At 30.3% G+C, this 6276-nt stretch overlaps 1 long non-coding RNA gene across 1 annotated transcript; it reads right to left on the reverse strand.

Annotated features, from left to right (window-relative positions):
• Nucleotides 1–2909: 2909 nt before the first annotated feature.
• LOC120139887 lies at nucleotides 2910–5762 on the reverse strand. Its single transcript, XR_005517682.1, has 3 exons — nucleotides 5517–5762; nucleotides 4308–4572; nucleotides 2910–3041 (listed from the first exon to the last, which is right to left on the reverse strand). It is a non-coding gene; the product is annotated as an uncharacterized LOC120139887 (long non-coding RNA).
• Nucleotides 5763–6276: the final 514 nt, after the last annotated feature.

Raw genomic sequence — 6276 nt, forward strand, 5'->3', positions numbered from 1 at the left:
GCTTCACGTGGGTATGATGGAGTAGGGTATGGGGTTGGCAGAATCTGGGTTTGGGTCGATTGGGCTCCGGGTTTAGGTCGAATGATTTGTTATTTTGGCCCATTTTGGGTTGTTGTAATTGGGTCTGAAAAATAAAAATAAAAATAAAAATATTAATTAATAATTATAAATAATAATAATATAATGATAATAATATATTAAAAAACAGGACGAAAAATGAGTGTCGATAGATAACACATTTAAAGAAGCCCGAGATTGAAAAAGATTGTCCCACAGAGGCTGCAATGGTTAAGTTCAAGATGAACCACTCTTCCTAAAGAACATTTAACTTAATACCAAACGTATGGACTCGTTCTAAGCTTTCAACCTGATAAAACTCCGGTCTGGTCGTTACTGATCATCTTCTTGAATGTGAGAAGAGCCGTTGCATCGGTTTTGATCAATGGAACCACCGCACCTGAAATGGAGACTGTAAAGATAAGTATCACTGGAAAATAATAGTAAAGTTTAACTGGTTTGATCTCCATTGATGAAAAACAAAATTGAGAGAAAGAAGGAGAGATGAAAATAGAAGCTTTTGACAAAAAAATGTTGTTTTTTCTAATATAATACTCGACTCAACATAAAATCTTTAATACTGGTTCCTTTCCATTGATGTATACTTCAAATACTTCCATGGTTTCGGGGAAGTACTAGAAAACGTAGAGGAGAAAGCATGAAAAAACAACTCAATAAGAAATTACATGTCGAGAGGGGATGAAAAAGGTGTTTAATAAAATGTGTGAGAGACATAACGTATATGTTAAATATTTTGTGTTGCAAAAGATATACAAATGAACAATAAGAAATTACATGTCGAGAGGGGATGAAAAAGGTGTTTAATAAAATGTGTGAGAGACATAACGTATATGTTAAATATTTTGTGTTGCAAAAGATATACAAATGAAAGATTTGGCTTGGTGGTTAGGTGTTGGGATATAAACATGTTTATTTGGTTTAAATTTAAACCAATATGGTGTTGACATGTGTTATCATCTTATTAGATACAAAATATTAAATAAAATATATATAAATATTAAAAATAATATTTTAATTTTTATTTAAAAATATGGTGTGACAATACCACATTATCATTTGTTATGACATGGACATGCCACATTAGCATTTGGGTCTGTGTGTTCTTGTTTGGTCAGCACCATGCGTTTGACTAACAATTTCTATCCAACAAGGTTATTTTCTTCATCAATTCATTCAAATTTTGGTGATTAATCATTTTAGGAAAAAAAATCTAATTGCTATGATTTTAGTGAAATTTTTTCCTAAACTGATTATTTTTCAACGATGTTAGTGTTGCAACCATACAAAAATCAACGTATACTTCATCATTGATGTAACATTATTGTGTTAATTTGATGGATTGCGTCATTTTGAATTATTTTATAATAAATTAATTTTAAAAATATATTTTTATAATTTTAAATATTTGTTTAAAAAATTATTTATAATTTTAAACATATTCTACTGTGAATTTTTTTGCTTCCTTATCATTATTTTTTTTTAATTTGTGAAACTTTTATTAGAAAGCAAAAATTAGTAGTTAAATTTAGGGGTGAGCGTTCGATCGAGTCGATTCAAAAAATTTCGAGTTATTTGAATTGAAGAGTCCTATTTTGTAACGCAAGTTTGATATAAAAAAATTCGAGTCGAGTTTTTGAGTTTCTATTTAAACTTAATTATTTATAATATTATGAAACTATTTGATTCTAATTTAAATGATTTTTTATGATCATATGCAATACATAATATATTTTTTCATATGTGATATACATATATCATACAGAGTCGAGGGACTTGACTCAAACTTGAAAACATTCCATTAATTAATAAAAATTGTTATTTGAGTTACTGTTCGAGTTATTCAAGTTGTATTGTATCTCAACTTTAACTTGAATTTTTTTCTAGTATAATTGAACTGAAAAAATTGATTTTTTGAGTTGACCAAAATTTTGTTCACCCCTAATTAAATTTGAGTAAAAATAATATGATCAAATTAACAAAAACACGAAAAATATTATAAAAATATCAGCTCAACTTTACAAAAGAAGGAAATTTGGCGAAGAATAAGATAAATTGAAAGTCCTGGGAAGAAGTGGTGTAATGACAAGACATTCCAAAGATAGAATTTCTTGCATGATCTAATGTTTTCTCTTTTGTGTTACAAGGCACATTTGACGGTCCAGTGAATCATGTGCGTAACATATAATAAAGAGTTTGGTATGGTAAATATTGAAAATGGTTTGAACAGAATTCTCTCTCTTTTTTTCCCTTTTGTATTGCGACTTGCTCCTGCAGCCAATGAAATTTGGTTTTAACCAATGATAGATTGAGGGGAGATCGTTTTGATTCTCATATATTATAAATATTTTTAGTCAAATTTTATTTATAAAATGTTATAATTAGTCTCATAATATAAAATATTATAAATTCTTTTATGCTTTAATAAAGAATGTGAAAAGAGTGCTAGTAAAGAGGTGTAAGTTGTTGAACCTATTATACATTTTTGGAACAAACGCTACAAAAAATCAGATCTATAGTGGTGTTTTTGAAACAAACGTCGCAAAATGTCAGATCTATAGAGGCGTTTTTTGAAACAAATGCCGCAAAATGTCATATCTATAGCGGAGTTTTTGGATACAAACGCCGCAAAAGGGCTCATGATAGGAAAAAAAGAACCATTAATAGAGAAGACTAGATGACAAAATATTTCTAATTCTAACTTGCATTCAAAATAAGTGTTCAAATCAGAAAATCTGAAATGATAAGTAATTCATGTCAAGCTTTTATAGGCTTCAATAATAAATTATAAGGAAAATTAGGAAATATTTACAGTGGAGTATTCCATGGAAAATTATATATTATCAATACAATAAGAATAAAAGAGAAAAGCAGAAACTATTCACCAATTTCCGCACTTCTGCTGCAGGGTCATTAGCAAGGGCTCACAAACCATGAAGGTATTTATCCATGGATGTATATAAGGCCTGAAAGAAAAAACAATATAGACCTTATAATAAAGGTAAATATCTTCTTGGAAGAAAGATGTTACAAACAATATAGACCTAGCCAAAAACAAGAGACAAGAATCTCTTATCAACAAAGAAAAAGGTGAGGAGGAAATTAGCTAAATGCTAATCACCAATGATGTTCTCACTTGGTGAAGATTAAAAGCAGAGTGCAAACAAGAAAGTTACAGCCATGAGGTATCAAACAACCAGCACTTCAACTAGAAAAGTAAAAAGTTAATCCTCAACGAAAATTTCTACTGTAATTCTGGTTTATACTGATATTATAAACATGGAACAAAACAGAAACAAGAAGAAAGTAATAGAACACATGTTGATCAGTGCTGCGATCGATCAATTTCAGATGCAAATTAAACAAATTTCAAGATCTAACAAGTTTCAGTCTGTTCCAATATCTTATAGGTAATCTAAAAAGTATAAAAACCAATGAATTGATAAGCAATTGCAACAAAGGGCATTTAAATAAATTGATCAACAATAAATCAGTTGCATCAAATTAGTAGACAGAAATATAGACAAATATTTAAAAACGATTAAAGAGTCAATGTCGGATATCAGTTTAGATTCCAGATGGGCTGACAAATATGTTTCGACAATGAATAAAATAAAGTGTATCGGAAGTAGAAAATAATTTATCAAATTCTGAATGAATATCTATATTTAACAAGTTTCAGTCTGTCCCAATATCCTTATAATCATTATAGGTAATTCGAAATTCATAAAAAACAATGGATTGATAAACAACAAACCAGTTGCATCAATTTAGTAGCCAAAAGATTAAAGAGTCAACGTCGGACATCAACTTAGATTCTAGATGAGCTGCTAAATATGTTTTGACAACAAATAAAATAAAGGCTATTGTAAGTAGAAAAAGATTTATCAAATCCTGAATGGATATCTATATTTTCAGAAAAGATCATACTGAAAAATAAGATTTATCCCTTAAAAACCTCTCATGGACATCGCAAATTGAAACAAAAAAATGCAGGAACAAAAACTAACGGAACTAGACAACTTAGTTCTTCTACTTATACAGTGGATTAATATGGTTAATAAATTTATGGATTTTAATTTGCTATTACACTAATCTTTTGTGCAAAAGACTTGAAAATGGTGTTAACCAAATGAAAACTACCAGCACAAAAGATTAAAGCATCACAGAAAATGCTAGAATAGACTACTATTATGGATGTTACTCTCAATCAACAATAAATAGGAACTTACTAATTACAATGTAAAATGGATGTTACTCTGACATAGAAAACTCTTACATCGACCATCGTAACAATCCCTTAGAGAATGACTTGTAAGGAGAGTGCCTTGTAACCATGTGGCCATTACTAGTCGGTCCATTTCCGTTTGAGGATCCATAAACCCTCTCCATAAGTATAGAGAAATTAGTACTCCTTGGTGAAACCCTCCACCTTGACTGAGTAGATTACTTGCTAAAGTCCATACAAAAAATCATTCCGGGATTATAAAAAAAACCCTGCAGGAATAAGGACAAGGTGAAACCAAAGTAATTTCATGCAATTGACAATGACAAACCCAGAAACAACATAAAGCCATAAAAGAGAGGGGTGGAGGTTGAATTTTCCATTGAAAACAGCTCAACTCAAAGCAAGAAAATAAAAATTTGAATGTAAAAAACATACATGAAACCTCTCAAGAAGAAAATAGAGCACAAAACGTTGAAACCTTGAAGTTACAAAGAATCAACAGAATAATTTCTATATATTTTTTTCTGCAGCAATTGAACTGAGAATCAAACAACTATTCAAGCAGTGACAGAGGCAATATAAGGGTAACTCTCACCAAACTAAAGTAGAAGCAAGAAGAGATAAGAAGATGGGTAAATAAGGAGAAAAATCCAAAAGTTCTAGTGTTTAAAGCCTAAAAAGAGAATACTGACATAAACAGAAAAATGAAAAGACAACCGTAAATTCCAATCCCAAAATTAAACAAAATCCAGAATCCAAATCAGTGTGGCACCAGAGGAATCAACTAAGCAATACAAAAAAGGAATCATCTTTTGGCCCTTTGTTTATCAGTGTGGATTAGAGTTCAATGAAGATTAATTAAAGGGTAAACGAAATTTATCTTCCCAAACTCTTAAAAAAAAGAATTGATTACAGCAGAGAAAATAACAAAAGCAAGAATACCAATTCCCCACAGATTCAAACAACAGATTTTCTGAGGCACAACACGTCACATTACAGTAGAGAAAATGGGTAAACCGAGCAGAATCCCAAAAATTCGAATCTTAAATGGTTTGAAAACTCGAAGAACAATGAATGATGATCCGAACCCGGAAAAAAAAGACCCAGCTTTATCTTAAACTTTAAAAGCTTAAAATCATTACATTTATTGATAAAACTAATCAGAACCTGAACTCAACCCGGGACATAAAAACCCGACTCGAGACAAACTCACCTCAAATATCTAACGTCTTCTCAATCTTCTTTGTGGCGCACGAACGCTAACAAAAAACAATCGAATCTGGTGTCTTGATGATTCCCGATTCCCTTCTCCTTAAATAAAACAAAACCACAACTTTTGATTTTCGGAAGAGACGAATCTTACAGTAGCAAAATACCGAAGAAAAAACTACCAAATTAATAAACATGAGATCGGCATCGAAGCAGATTGGTTTGGGGTTTGGTAGTGATTGAAAAATGGGTGAAAGGAAAAAATAAAAAAAAGGGTTAAAAGGCAATAAAGTACAAGTGTATGGCAGCGTTTGGATAAAAACGTCATTAAAGTATTATTCTATTGGGGGTATTTATTTAAAAAATATCATTATGGATGAATTTATTGTGATGTTTTTATAAAAATATCGTTAAAGTATTACTCTATTATTATGTTTTTATAAAAAATACCGTTAAAATTATTATTTTATGGCATTTGATATATAAATGTTGTTATATGTACTCCTAAAACGTCGCTAAAAATACTAGTGAAAGTTGCCCTTTGAACCCAACAGGTTATACTTTAAACTCACATGCATGATAGTAAAATAAAATAAGTGGGAGAAAAAACATGAGGAAAATGAGAACGTAAAACAAAACTTAATTAATGTGTTGGAAAAGAACATAAGGTTACATTCTTATCTTATGCAAACATGGTTAGTGCCATCACAAACAAGACATGAACTAGCTGTTTCTTAAAAAAATACTTGAATTTTGAATGGTTT

This window comes from Hibiscus syriacus, unplaced genomic scaffold (assembly GCF_006381635.1).
Source record: "Hibiscus syriacus cultivar Baekdansim isolate YM2019G1 unplaced genomic scaffold, ASM638163v2 tig00110777_pilon, whole genome shotgun sequence".
Taxonomy (NCBI): Eukaryota; Viridiplantae; Streptophyta; class Magnoliopsida; order Malvales; family Malvaceae; genus Hibiscus; species Hibiscus syriacus.